This window comes from Pinus tabuliformis, chromosome 2_2 (genome assembly GCF_031772625.1).
Source record: "Pinus tabuliformis cultivar Carrire ecotype Pingquan chromosome 2_2, CPIR1, whole genome shotgun sequence".
In the NCBI taxonomy this organism is placed as follows: domain Eukaryota; kingdom Viridiplantae; phylum Streptophyta; class Pinopsida; order Pinales; family Pinaceae; genus Pinus; species Pinus tabuliformis.
The window spans coordinates 5,287,926-5,304,571 of record NC_142300.1 but is presented as its reverse complement, the minus strand read 5'-3'; positions in this window follow the sequence as shown (position 1 = coordinate 5,304,571).

The window sequence follows — 16,646 nt, the reverse complement described above, 5'->3', positions numbered from 1 at the left end:
TCAAGTCTCAGACTAGATCCCATTAGACCTAGGTATGATTGATTATCCTCCCATTCCTCGGATAGTTTGTCCTACCAGCCTCTCTCGTGGGCCATATGCACATCGCATATCATAGATGTTTGATACCATATCATAAAATATTCTACTCTATGTCCACATAGTCCCCAGGTTTGAATTCATGGGCGAGGATGATTCTAGACCTCCTCTAGTAGTTCATTCTCATTTTCCTCTTCCCTTAATTCTTCATCAGGAACGATCGTTCCAAGAAGCATTGAGGCCATCTTTAGACAGGTAAGGCCACTTGCCTGAAAGTCGTAGATCCCGATTCCGATGGTGGGTTTATCCACTATGGTCTTCATATCTCAGTTTGAAAAGCCATCAATACCATTGTAAATCTCTCACCGAGCTCTATAATGGGTCTTCCTTAGTTTTTGATGATTTGACACTTCACGAAGAAACCATTTTTCCAAGAAAGGTCACTTCATCGCCCCTCAAAATCGACTTTCATCATAAAGTGACAAGTCTTGTACTTTGAGGTCCACCTCGTCTAAATACTTGTCATACCATATGTCGATCATCTTCATGAGTAACCATCATTTACTCATGTTCTCATGGTCCCCACTAGGCCTAGTCTGTGTGGCAGCGTCATCGAGTCACCCTTGTTCAGAGCATCCGCGTTTAGTCACCCTTGCATTCTTGGAGTCTATTTCATGTCCTATAATATCATGTCACAATATTCCATCCATATTTGCATACTGTTCATCTTGTGTTTCCCAGTTTTACCTCCAGTCATACTGCCCCCATCCCCTTTAGAGTTGAGTCAGTTGCTATGAGGTCAACCATGCACTTTATGATCTGACAAGGGTAGTCAATAGTTTGTCCCTCAGTCCCCTTTTTCCCCATTATCCTTGGTGTCAGTCCATTAGTCACATTACTATTTTCCCTCATGCTTTAGTTGAGGATCGTCATTACCTCATCTATCGTGGGCCTTATTCTATCGACATCAGCTCATTCATTCTAGAAGAATGACCTAGAGGGTGGTGTATCTTGGTTCCAACTTCCATTTTTGTTTGGCACCTTGGATCGAGCAGAGGGTCCCATTATTTCCCTTTGAATTCATCATTTCATGTTTGTGATCCATACACTTGATGGTCCAGTGATGTAGCAGACTATACCGGTGATTCTAGGGTGCGTGTGAGATGTTTCAGACCTCATGAGGGGGTGTCCCTTCAGGTAGCCCCTGACATGCTCGGATGCATACCTACTATGCTGCAACCTCAAATGATGTTCCATAGAGTTGATGGGCTCAACTCCTATCAATCGCAATGTTCACAACATGCATGTCTCATCCATATGATCCATTTAGTTTTGCAGAGCCCTTCCTTATTTAGCAGGGCTACAGTAGTTGTTCTACCCTCCCTTCCACCCATTTTTTTAGGGAAGGGGCTTTGTATCTCATATACTCAGATATTATTGTATTCAGTCCTGGCTCATGTTTTTACTAGGTAAATTATGTATATGGGACGCATTGTATTATTTTTTGGCTGTGTTATGCTAACATGTCATGTACCATCCAGCATGCACTTCATTTCTCAATTTCATGTTTACGGGCAAACTATTATTTTTGCACTGAGTTATCTCAGCGGGTATGGGCATGCCTCCCGCACCTCATAGAGGTCCAGTACCACAAACATAAAATGAGACTTGCATTAGTCTCGCCCCCTCTGTCACTATCCTCTCTCATATTCATCTTCATTGGTCTCTCCCTCTCTCTCTCTCTCTCTCTCTCTCTCTCTCTCTCTCTCTCTCCCCTTGACTCCCCTGTGTTGTCTAAGTGATTGTGTCTTTATAACGTACTTTCGTCATACATTTTTCTCCTAACACTCATACATTGGGGGGAAATATGATCATCTAGCCTAGTTTACTAGATGGATCGAAGTACACCACGTAAAGCCAACTTTACCATAGAAAAATTGCTTTCACTGTGAGAAATTACCTAATAAACCACCTTTATTAAGTAATTTATAGTTAAACCCATGAAGAATAATTAAATAAATCACTATTTATTTGATTTTATTCTAGGAATAATTAATTAAACCATTTTTTTTATTATTATTCCTTCTTAAATTTGACCCAATCATGAAAAATAAATAGGTAAATCATAATTTATCTTATTTTTCTCCAAGAATAACTAATTAATCATTAATTAATTACTATTCTTTGTCAAATTTGATTAAATCATTTAGGAATGGTTAAATAAATCATTATTTGTTTATTATTCCTTAACTAATTCCTTGAGATAATAAATAAATCAGTTATTTATTTATTATTTCTAAATACAAGTTTAAATACTTTTTCCCTCCTAAACAAATATAATAAAATATTCCAAGTGGTAATTCCAAGAATGGGATCAATAATATCTTATTATTGCTCATTATTCGAGGATAACTCAATATTTTGTTATAAATAGGAGGGTTTTCCATTCATTATTCACTTTTGATTATTTTCATTGTTGCATTCACTGTTGTAACTTTGATTATTTTCATTGTCGCACACCATATTTGCTGGGTTTATGCATTATAGAGCAGAGGGACTCTACAAAAGCTGAAGACGTTTTAGGATAGCCAAGAACCCATCCCATAGAAGGGGACTGGTAACATTTATCTGTTCTCTTCACATGTGTTATTATAAAAGTATTCTTTACATATTTGGTTTCCATTGGATGTTTGGGGTTATTACTCTTTCTTTCACCGTTTAACTATGATCATAGCATAGGTCATTATTTTGGCAGGTTTTTTTTCTATCAATAGTTGTATATCTACAATGTTTAGTAGTCATTTCTATTGTTGAGATTGTTTGTCATCCACAATCTTAAGTGGATTCTTTTCGTACATCATTGAGAAGAAAACACTACAACAATAGTAAGTTGGTTGAAGGCTCAGGTGTGGCTAGTTGTTGAAATATATTGAGTAGCTAAGCCTACGGTTGGGTGGAGAGTCATCCCCAAATCCTTGTTGTGGATAATGGTTCCAGATCAGCGCAAGCAGGTCACAACACCGTAAACTTCAGTAAGAAATATTCACTCATCAGGTACACAATTGTTTAAATTTTTATATATTGATAACTTGGTTGTTATATTTGGTCATATGATTAATTTCCGGGTCATTACAGTACCATGTATGGGAATTATGAGTTTGTGATGGTTCCTTTTTCTCTTTATAATGCCCCAACCACTTTTATGTGTTTTATGAACAATATGTTGCGTCCTTATCTAGACAAGTTTGTGATAGTCTTTATTGATGATATATTGATATATTCTAAGAATGAGGAGGAGCATGTAGAAGACCTGCTATCAGTGTTGATATTGTTGAGAGAGCATAAGTTGTATGCCAACCTTAGCAAGTGCAGTTTCTTTTAGTATTAGGTTCATTACTTGGGGCATGTTGTTTCCAAGCAAGGGATAGTAGTGGACCCGAAAAATATTAAAGTTATCATGGAGTGGTCAGCGCCTAGGAATGTTGATGAGGTCATATCATTCATGGGACTAGCACATTATTACATGAGGTTCATCATGAACTTCTCATTGATTTCCTATCCTATTACATCTTTGCATAGGAAAGGAAAGAAGTTTGAATGGAATGAGGAGTGTACAAATAGCTTTGAGCAGTTGAAGAATTTACTTATAAATTCTCCAGTCTTAAAGATTACATATCCTGATAATGTGTTTGTGGTATGTACATATGATTGAAAGAGAGGACTTCGTGGAGTCTTGATGTAGGAAGGAAAAGTGGTATGCTATGAGTCTAGGAAGTTGAATAAGAATGAGAAAAACAATGTGACTTGTGATCTCGACTTGGAATTTATCATTCATGCATTGAATATGTGGAGACATTATCTTCTTGGAATGTGATTTATTTTGATGAGTGATCATAGTGGATTGAGGTACTTGTTTGACCAACCCAATCTGAATTTCGGGCAAGCTAGATGTTTGCCTACCCTTAGTGAGTTTGACTTCAAGATAATGGACTTTAAGGGAAAGGAGAAGAGGGTTATGGATGCTCTTAGTAGGAGAGTGTAGGTAAATCATGTTTCTTCTGTGAGTTCTTATGTTACAGATTTGCAAGAGAAGCTTTTGTAGGAAGGGGAACATGATGACAAGTACTAGAAGCTAAGGCACAAGTTATAGTAGTAGGGTGAAGGTGATAGGGATGCGGAGTATCATCTCACAATAGATGGGTTGTTCAAATTCAGGAACATGATTTATGCACGAAATGACAGTGCAATCAAGAATATTATCTTAAGGAGTTTCATGTCATGCCGTATTTAGGTCACCCATGATATCAGAAGACTTTGAAAGTTGTTAAGAAGTCCTATCATTGGACAAACTTGAAGAAAGAGGTGGCTGAGTTTGTTGATAGATGCTCGGACTATCAGTAGGTGAAATATAAGTGTAAGCATCCAGTTAGTCTATTACAGCCTATTATGATTCCAAAATGGAAATGGGAGGTCATTTCCATGGACATTATTATAGTTTTTCAAGGACATCAAAGAAACATGATTCCATCATGGTTGTGATTGATAGGTGACTAAGGTAGCTCACATCATTAGAGTCAAGTCTGCTAATTCAACCAGTGAGGTAGCTAAGATATTCATTGGAGAGATAGTAAGATTGCATGGTGTTGCCAACAACATCATATCAGATAGAGATGCCAAGTTTAGATCCAGATTTTGGAAGGAGTGGTTTTCATGTTTAGGGACATAGTTAGCTTTCAATACAACTTATAATCCACAAACAAATGGATAGATAGAGAGAGTCAATAAGCTTCTTGAAGACATGTTGAGGATGTATGTCATGCATTAGTAGAGGAGGTGGGAAGAGTATCTTCAACACTGGTAGAGTTTTCATATAATAATGTGTACCAAGAATCCTTGAAGATGAGTCCATACCACAAGAGAAAAGGACATGGTGAGGGGCGAAAAATGTCACCATAAGCTCATTGGTGATGGTCAAAAGAGCTTTCATCACCAAAAACTTAACGTCACCGAAAGTGGCATCACCAAAAGTATAGGTGTTGTAGTGACATTCAAAGTCCATCACCAATAATGACTTATAATGACAGATAGTGACCGTCACCATTTCATATGAGCAATGGTGATGGACCATAGCCTCCGTCACCAAAAACTAAATGTCACCAAAGGTGGTGTCGCCAAAAGTATAAGTGTTGTAGTGACATTCAAAGTCCGTCACCAATAATGATTTTTAATGACAGATAGCGACCGTCACCATTTCATATGAGAAATGGTGATGGACCACAACCTCCGTCACCAAAAATTGAACATCACCAAAGGTGGTGTCACCAAAAGTATAGGTGTTATGATGACATTAAAGGTCCATCACGAATATTGATTATAATGACGGATAGTGACCGTCATCATTTCATATGAACAACAATGATTTATTGTGATGGATATTTCATGGTCGTCACTATTAGTGCATATATATGGTGACGTTCGTTGACCCTCACCAAAAGTTGCATTGCCATAAGTATAGGTGTTGTGGTGATATTCAAGGTCTGTCACGAATAATGACTATAATGACAGACATCAACCATCACCATTTCATATCAACAATAATGATTTATGGTTACATTATTACCTTTGAGGTTCATCACTATTGATGCATATATATGGTGGTGTTCGTTGACCGTCACCATTTCATATTTTGGTGAGGGTTGAAAAATGTCACCAAAGCTCATTAGTGATGGTCAAAAACTCAATCCATATGGATCATGTCAGGGCACAATGGAATCAAAACACCAACCTCCTACTTGTAAAGCGGGTGCTCTTCCATTGAGCTAGCACCCTCTAAAGAATTAGACTTTTAAAAATTAGACCTTGAAACTTCATAAATTGTAAATTCTACAGCTTTCAATAAATTAAAGTCTCGACAATATTATACTAAACAAGCAAAGCAACATCAAAGCTGCAAGTCCCTACCTAATGGTTATGGAAGTTATGAAAAGTGGGTGGAGGGAAAAATAATTATGTATAAGAGAATCAATATGTTCAATTGAATACTCAGTTAGAAGTGAAACTCTGAAGACATTTATAATCTATAAATGACCTATAACTAGAAAATGCACCAGATATTGCAAATGAAATGTCATAATTTGATAACATATGGAGGAAGAACATTGATGAAGATAGATGCAAAATGTTATAGGTTGAATGAAAGAAAAATCTCAATGTTGTTGTTGTTTGGTGTTTAGATATCTGAATGATATCTAAACTTCTGTGTAAATGGAACATGGATCTCTGGAAACCATGAATGATATATATATATATATATATATATATATATATATATATATATATATATATATATATATATATATATATATATATATATATATATCCCCTTTATGTAAACCAACATGAAATTTGGAATTTCACAAGTCCGCACTCAAAACATGACAACAACCAACAAATAAAAGAAATTGACTTGGAAAGAAAACAATAGCTTCACCTTCATTCTTGAGCTGCTTCTGTTTATTTGAGTTTGACTCATGACATTCTTTATCTGACAAGGAATCAAAATCACCACTAGTATTAAATTCATCCAACACAGAATTTTGATGTCCCAGTAACATCTGCGTTTTTGTTGCCATGCTTGAAAACCATGGAGTTTCTTGTTGATAGTAGAATAAGATCTGTGCCTACTACTCAAGAACACATTCCTTATTAAGCATTGTTACCTGAAAAAAACCAAAGATACAACACAATATCAGCGTACACAAAATCCCCTACCGAAATATAATCATAACTAGGCAAATAAGTCTAAAAGATGTTCTTAATTAATAAACTTTATATTTGGAAATATTGTTTCTTTAGATTTAAAAAAGACTATGTTGTACAATGTTTCTATCTATTTATCTAGGTAATTATATCATAGCATATGTCACACAGTAGCAATCTACAGTACCTAAAGAAAAAAAGACAAATTTTCTCAAGAAAATAGATTTAGAAAAGAGCTTTGAAAACTATAAGTTTGTCATCAAAGCTTTAATTAATTTAACAACAAACTATTTGGAGTTTGAAAATCAAAATCATTCATAGGAAATGAATAGGACAATGGCCAAAGTCATTATTCATACAAATAAAGCTAGAGTCACTATTTCCATTGTAGATAACTGAAATTTGGGCAATGGTCTAAAAATTAGAGCATATTTTCTAGGAAGACTCATCAATACCATCATTTTTTTTCCACAGTCTATTGTGTCTCTAGATCTAGATCAGATAACTTGCCATTCTCAAGTTTTACCTTTCAAGTACTGATTTCTAGCTCACCCTTTAAAACACAATTCTACCACTCCATTTTATTTTGTTTTGTCAAGAGAATTGGTGGGACCTTCCCATCCTCTGTTTTACATAATCAATAACCATCCATCAATGATATAAAGAATAACAGATACACAACAAAGGCCAAAGATTTTCTTATTGTATCCCTATGTTCTAGGACTCATTTGACCTTACTGGTGCAAAGAGCTCACCTTGAAAAAATAACATCCACGTGGGATTTACAAAACTTTTTAAAATCAAGATCCAAGTAAACCAATCAAAATATGAACATCCTTTTAATCAATAAAATCTTTGACTTAAAATATAAGTGGCCTAGAATTGAATGTGATATCAACCATGTCAAGTAACTAACATCAGGTGAGAAATACAATCCATGCATATTAGTTTAGTGAAATAATTGATTTGGTAAAGCTCAAAAATAGATGACTTAGAGCTAAGAAACATAAATAAATGACTTAGAACTAAGACATGAGGTTGCCCTTTCAATCCTGTGGTTAAATAACTCTTCTTTATGTCACTTACCATTAAACTTTTTCTGATACTAGGTGGAAGTGGTATTGTAACATTAACCTCTGAGAGTCTTTTTCCACAACTACTTCTCAAGATCCGCTCCATTACGAGCATTTGGGTCTAGATAAGATACATGCAAAACCATCAACATGAAAATGACATCTACATCCTTGTAAAAAAATGAGAGGAAAAAAAATCCACAAATTGAAATACACTGTAGGATACCTCATTCCTGCAACATGATTATCTTGTCATGAACAATAAAAAAATAAATCAGGAGAAATGTAATTTTTGCCACATTTTGACAATGAAATATTTTGCATATTTCTATGAAAAATTGATGAAAAAGTTAGCTAAAGCTTGTTAGCATCAGGATTATAGTAAAACATAAAGGAATCACTCCAACACATATATAATCCTAAACATAAGTATCTATACATATAAGTATTTAGTGAGGACATTGTATTTTGTGAAAATATGGAAGTCAAATCTTTGAAATAACACAATTTATGGTACCACTGCCTTACAAAGTCCATTCATTCAAGTATTTACAAATTCCATTCAGGAATTTATTCAAAGTTCAAAGTTCAAACAATTAACATGTAGCCTAAAAAAGCTCAGATTTGAAAAGGAGATAACCCAAAGATATAGAGTATATATCTCACATTTATATATCCTAATTTCCAGACATTGAAATGAAACTTTTTAGCATACTATTGTGAATTCTGCCCAAAATGCTAGAAAAAGATATTGATGGTTATTTTGCTAATATATAAGTTTTATACATGCATTTATATAAACAGTTAGCTTGAAATCTCAAACATATATAAGGATGCACACAATACATTGCATATTTAGCGATGGCATGTGAACTTGACACAACGAAGTCCAACATTTAACAGTTTGCCTACAATATGCACTAGTTGAATAGGTGAACAATAGTATTGTAGGTATGTGTTATGAATATATTTATTGCTTGCCAATAAGAGTATGGTTGGAACAGTCATGTCCTACCCTTGCAAGTTTTCCTATAATTTGAACTGGTCTAATAGGTGAACAATAGAACTGTAGGTGTGCATTTTGTATCATTTACCTAAATCTAGCACCTTCAACATAGAAAATTAGAAATTTCAAAGAATGTGTCCAGAACTGGTAGGTAATTTACAAAATGAAAGAGTTGGCTTGATTGTTTCTGGAGAAGACTAGATTCTTACATTGTTCAATGTAAATTCATGACACTTTTCCAAGCTTAGATTGAACAAAAAGGAACCAAGCTAGAAGGTTATTTAAAGAATCCTTACTTAGCTAGAGTAAAATGTTAGCCCTTTTTTGTTAAAAAGCATAACTTTAAAAAATTTAAGAAAGACAGTGAGAAGACTGTAGAAATGTTATTATCAAACCACTAATGTAAACAAAGCTAAGAAATATTTCTTTGTAAAAGAGATATTCATGGTCAAATTAACAAGAAAGTGATATTTTAGCATACTTAATGCACTAGTGCTCATGTTGTAGTGTCCTAGGGCATGCTAGGGACTACAGGGAGTGCTCATGTACATCTAGAGAAGAGGTGGGGATACATCGAGTTATAGTCAGGAGGACTATGGGTGATGAGGGGTAGATCCTTGAGGTACCCAACCTCTTGGATTATACCTTGCTATGGAAGCCCCGAAGAGAGAGTAGCAGGACTAGTGGATGTGGGTAGATATGGATGTGGATGAAGTAGGAGAGAGTGCTACAGTGCAGGAGTCCCCAGGTAGCATGAGGCTAGTAGGCTGCAATAGTGTGAGCCCTAGTTTCAGTCACAAAGGGGCCCTAGCTGCAGTCATGAAGGGAGATCTAGATGTAGTCTTGAAGGAGCTCTAGTCATAGTCGAAAAGGAAGCCCTAGTTGCAGTAAAAGGTAGCCCTAACTACAGTCAAAAGGAGGCTTAACCACATCAAGAGAGAGGCCTAAAGCACAGTCTAGAGAGAGAGCTAAGATGCAGTCAAGAGAGGCATAAAGACGTAGTCAAGAGAGAATAGATACATAGTAAAAGGAAGGCTCTTATCCACAGCAAAGGAGACCCTAATCCGTAGCAAGAGTGAGGCCCTTCTCAGCCATCAAGAAGAAGCATATAGCCGCAATCAAGGAAGGTCTAAAGCAACACTCAGAGAGGCCCTAGATGCCGTCAAAGGGAGGCCCTAAACACTGCAAGAAGGATCCATAAGACAGCAAGAAAGAACCCCTAGAAGCAACGTGGAAGTCTTATGTTTTGCTGTAGGTACAACGTGTGAAAGAGAGGTTGTTTTGAGTTTTGTTCTTGGGTGCTCTTGTAGGGAGAAAGGCTGAAGTTTGAAGTTTAAGATCACAACAAGAAGAGGCATTCAATGTGGGTGAAATAGGGTTGTTCTGTAGCCATTCCAGGAAGTCTGAAGGGCTGAAAACAGGTTGAGTATCTTGCTTGAAGCTTCAACTAAAGGATGAAACTAAACTAAACGATGACTTATCTTAATAAAGTTCATGATGGCCTTTTACAATCATATACTTATGAGTGAGCTCAACTCTTATTATTGGGACTTGTACGATCTCCCTTTCTCCATTGCATTCCTTCCACCTTGAAAATCAAAAGGGGACATAATTAATTTCATATACACATACTTAATAGATATATATTCCCAATCTCTTGCCATCTGCTAGTTGCACCTGCTTGAACCAGGCTCAAGCAATTAGTTAATCCAGAGCATGGATATCCCTACTTATTCTCCACATGCCTATGGGTGGATCTCTTTATCCCTATAGTGCCAAAAAAAGGGTTTGGGTATGGTAAGGGCTGCTAGCTAGTTTTTTGAACCTCTGTATTTACATCTATTTTCGCCTCACCTTACCCTACTCTCATCTCTATGTATTCTCAAATTAAACCAACTAGACAATTGGAAACTTTTTTCTTGTTTGGTATCTCAAAATACTTTTCAAACCTAGAATTACAACATATTGTCACAAGGAGACTACTCATGGTTTAACAGATCAAACTTGACATCTTACATTAACAATTTCTTTTTACGTGATGCCAGTCTTCTACCCAGGCCTTGGAACCATGGCTAAAGGGGTGTACTACATGACCGGGGATTTGCACTGCAAATCAACTTAATTATAACTATTTATGAGAACAAGATAGCATTGTTTATATTCCAGATTGCTTAAATTAAAGATTAGCCTCTTGTATGAATTACAGTGCGCTGATAGAAACAGAGGTAGTTTCCAACAAAAAGCACCCAAAAGAGCAACAAAAAGTCATAGGAGACACTTATTTCGCTTCTTCGGTGCTGGCCTTTGAAGATCTCCACCATCATCATCACTTCCACATTCATCCTCCTGCACCTCAAGAGCTACAGGTACCACTCTGCCCCTGTTTCTTGAAATCCCTTTGATATGAGTCTCTGAAACCTTCTTAGAACAAGGAATCATAAGTCGATTGGTTCTGTGAGGCATCAACTCCTCACCACTAGCTTCCATCATCAACTTACAATATTTAAAATTAAACTGAAAAATAAATTGGCTGTAAGAAGCTTCTCCAGATGACATTTCTATAGCTCTGGGAGCATTTTTGGGGACAAAAAATGTTTTCCATTTTCATCAACATTTATTTCAACTCTACCATCCTTTACTAGAAATGATAACGCAAAGATGTTTTCTACTGTCTGGGAAAATGATATTTATTTAGAACCAAATTCTCGAATCTGGCTTGCTTCTATTTTCACAAAATGTTAAATATTCTTGCCATATTCTTGTATGTTTTTTATTTTTCATCTTCTGGGGACTCTTTCACTGCTTCAGGTCGAGTGCTTTCTGTCGGCTTAGTCTGTTTTCTCTATACTATAGGTTTCCTTTGCTTGGGTTCATTATCCATTGGTCCAAGCATAGTGAAAATCCCTACCACATCCTAGAAAACAGAAGCAGCTAAAAGCCCAATATTTCTCCATGATATTTGGGTTTGATCGTCATTTCCCTCCAAAGACCAGCTTCCATATGCCTGGTCACTATAGTTTCTTAGAATATCACTACTAATAAAATCAACTGGAGTAGCACCATCATTGTTTTGTGATCTATTAACAGTAGTGAGGAGTGTGGATGTAATATCAAAGAGTGTATGAGCATCTGCAACTTGCTCACAAGGTCTCTAAACAAGATTGTGCAAGCTTTCCACTTTGCTAATTATAGCCTCAAATTTGCCAGATTCTTCTTTTAAAATATTTTCTCTCTCCTTGTTACCACTACATGTAGTAGCATCTCCTTTCTCTCTCGGGGCTTCTTGTGGCCTTGTTGTGATCCTTTTACCCCATGAGAGGAATCTTGTAGTGTCTGACTCAATGTTTCTTCCTCTTTAACTCTAGCTTGGGTACCAAGCCTTCTACCCATCCTTTCTATCACCTACTTTTGGATTTGAGAGAAATGCAAATATTCAACCAAAGCTGGAAGGAAGGGCTTGAAATTGAGATTTCTGATTGAAGAACTGTCATGAAATGGAAAGAGAGCAAGAAAATATTTTCGTGTTGCATTGAAATGAGGGAGGGCAGGGAGTTGTGATTTCCCCTACCCTGAGAAGTCTACTTTGTCAAAAAGAGGGATGAAGGCCCACCACAGTGGATAGAAAGTCCCAAGACATACGCATTGTCGAATGAAATGCGTAGGTGCGGTCTGCCAATTAAGCGTGAGGATTGGGAGAAGTGACACATGTGGGAGAGTGGCCATATTATTGAAGAATTGTTTACATTGAGGAAGGACACCCATTTGAGTATGGTAAGAATGTCAATTCTAAATGGTACTCATGGTTCCCTTACCCTTCAGTCTGAGAAATTTAACATGGAGATTTTCCAACACCACTTTCTCATCTACATGAGGGAGTTTACAATTTGTATATCTTTGTCTCAATCCCATGGCGAATATATTAGTGTGGGGATCCACTGTTTCATGATCCATATATTGGATGCTTTGCTAAATTTGAGCTTTATAAGGAAATATCTTTAGATATCAAGAATGTCTCAGAAATTTATGTGAACAATTATTGTCTTGCAACAATGTTTATTGATGATAAATTGCTTGGTAATGTACACATGCATAGAAGAATGTGACTGATGGCATGGATACTCGGCCTTTCGGGTCAAAATGGCCACCTCTAAAGATAATATTTGGAATATCCTTTGAGCCTTTCTTTGAGATGGCATCCAAGAAGTTGGAGTGAAGACATCAAGGCACTCTATATTTTGACATATTCCAGCTGAATCGCCAAACATTCAAGAGAAACTAAAACCAGGGGTTATATAAGTAATAGGCCCAGTGTATGGGAAATCCAGGCTTTTAGAGGAATATCTCCACATTTATTAATTGGATGAGGATGAATATTTCTGTTAAACTACGTGTTGTTATTGATATGTTTGGATGTTTTGGGTGAACACTTTGCCCATCTTCAAGAACATCCAATAACTTTTGAGTCCAAGACAAATATAAAGAGATAATTTATCAAATTAGTTGTCCATCTATGGAAGACAATCAAGTTTTGGAAGAGATACATCGTAGTAATGTCAAAGCAGATTGTGGACCATGTTAGAAAATGGATCAAAAAGGTTTTCAAAATGTCTTCTAAAATTTGACATTTAGCATTGTCTTAGCATTTTATTATCAACTTTCATGGAGGCAAAAGGTGACGGAAGAAACTTGCACAATAATGGCAGCCACTAGAATGAGAAACACGATGAATTAGCAAAATGGAATCTATTGCTATGATGACACATGGAAAGATACGTATTACCACAACGTGGTTGTACGGGAAAAATAGTTTTTTCCTTTGAGTATAGTCGATGTATCGTAATGTAGCAGTTGTTTCCCTGCTGCATTAAAACAAATATATATCCATCTCAAGGTGAAAGAATAACACCAGTATATCTCTAAATGATATGGGCTATGTGTTGTGCTCAACAGCTAGGAAAGTCTCTATCGGTCATAGTGCAATGAAGTGAGGGGTTTGGGTTTTCGTGCTTGTCCTGTCAAAGTATATCGATACAAGTGATGAAAAAACATATGTTCAATTCCCTAGAACATATCTTATTTTCATTACTTGTCTAGGATAAATCCATGGCCATAGTTGAGAAATGTAATCAAAAGAAAATAAATATGTAGTTTATTTAAACAAATGTGGTGTGAGTGGAAAACATATGCACCAAATCACAAAATGTGAAAGTCAAAGTTCTGTAAAGAAAACTTTTAAGCTAAAAAAATTTCAAATGGTTGCCAAGAATTTTAACGAATGCAACTGCCCAGCACTCATCCAATGGCCATTTGAGGAGGTTTGAAGCCATCCATCAATATGAAGAGATCTATAAAAGAAAACAAGGACTTTGAAGAAGGGATTCTTATTTTTTCATACCCAAATGTTGCCCGATTATTGAGAAAGGTCCTTACGAATTAGTGAGGGTTTCCCTTTTGTTTTGTTTCAATCTATTTTCATGCTTAGATTTTTTATAATATGATGTCATTGGTGGACCTTAATATATGGCACTGCACCATACTCTGATTGTTACCACTAGCATCTTCATTCTCTCTCGAGGGCTTACTATGGTCATGTTGTGATCCTTTTACCCCACGAGAGGAATCTTACGGTGTCTGCCTCAATGTTTCTTCCTCTTTAACTCTATATCGGGTACCAAGATTTCTACCCATCCTTTCTATCACCTACTTTTGGAGTTGAAAGCAATGCAGAAATTCAACCAAAGCTAGAAGGAAGGGCTTGAAATCTATGTTACTAGAAACCAGAAAGAGGAAACGAAACGAGAAATGACAATGGGATGAGAAATAGAGTTTGGAGGTTTCATATTCAAGAAACGAGGAGAGATAAAAACAAGAAAAATATGAAACATAAAATCAAGAATTTGTTTCACATTCAAGAAATGAGGAGAGAGAAAAAACAAGAAAAATATGAAACATAAAACCAAGCATTCATCATTAACATTCTCGAATACTATTGTTCATAGGTAGTTGCTCATAGGCTTTAGCTTCTCACATGGACCATTCCTTAATACTTATAGTTATCAACAAAGCTTCCATTGCTCACATAAGCCATTCTTGAATACCCATGTTTGATCCTCTAGGATGGCAAATACAATAGTGAAGAAACACTTGGCACCGAATTTACATTTGATTTAGCCTTTGCATTTTCCGGATGAGTACATGATCCCACATACATTGTATATATTCTTGGATGTGACTTGAGTGGACCTCAAATTTGGGATCTATTGTAGCATTTTCCACAGAGCTATTGGGTTATTGTTTTCATGGTTGGGTAACAAGATGGTGGAGATTGAGTTGATCTCCATTGGATATAGAGCCAAAAGTAGAGGGTTGTCTCAAACTATTGCCACTTGCAGAACCATAAATACTTCAACATGTGTTTGAAGACAAAATCTAAAGAGAAAACTTTGAAAACTTTATCTTTAATCCATTATAATAGAAAACTAATATTTATAATAATAAAAATAATATATTTTAAAAGTATAGTTGAACTAGATATTAAATTGCTAGTTTGTGAGAAAAAAAAATAACTAAATTATCTAATTACTAATTTATAAAAATATATAATATCTATATACATTACTAATTTATAAAAGAGATTTGATGCCTTTAGGGTGTTGGTATATCCGAAATTAAGATGGATCTAGGCTAGTATATATTATTTACCATAATTATTGTTAACGTGTATAATGGATGTCTCATATTTGTATTTGCATTGATTAAATGATTATTATATGTAGTCGTGTTTTATATTAATTATTTTAATGCATCATGTATATGGTTTTGTGTAGTAATTTATTTTATGTTAATTTTAATAGTTAAATTTAGATATTCTTTCTTGATATTATTTATTTTGGATTAATTTTGATTTTATTTTTTTGGATCCATTAAAATTTGTTATATGTGTCAATGTTTTCAATTAACAAGTGTGGTTGATCAATATAAATAAGTGAAATAAATTATTAAATTGTGATTTTTTTAAATTTTTGCTTAGTTAAATATTATATATAAATATCACTTGTGGTTCTAACATACCAAATCATTCATTTTTAGTTGTTAAATGTGATTATGTTCAAATAACATTTAAAAAAATATTATCACCCATGGTTAGAACTTACCAAACCATTATTTTTTAGTCCGTAGATTTGTTTATGTTAAAATAACTTTTGAAAAAATGTTATCGCTAATAGTTTTGTTATATTCCATGGTTTTGTACTTTATATTCATTTAATTTGCTAGTTTTTGCACATGGTTTTGTTATATTCCATGGTTTTGTACTTAATATTTTTTTAATTTATTAGCTTTTTCTCATCAATTTTCTTTCATAAATTAAAACAAGTGAGACATACCTTGAAGTCTTGAAAAGGAAATGTCATAATCTAGGTATTTTATTCTAGGCTCCTCTTAATATATTTTTGGTTGTTAAATTTTTGTGCCAAGAGACCCTTTCCACCTGGGGAATATGTTATAATATTTGGCATTTTAACTCAGTCAAAATAAAAAATCAAATAAAAAAATTAAAAAACATAAAATTCTCCAGCGCATGGTTTTTTTTCTTGTCCATGAGGAGTATTTTCTTCTAGTAGTTCTCCTATTCATTTTGTATTTAGAATTTATTAAATGATGGATTTCTATTTTGTATTTTGATTTTTGAGACTTGTTTAATTTTATAAATTTACAATTATTTCTATCACTATTTTTATGTAATTATGAAACTTTCCATATTTATCATAGTT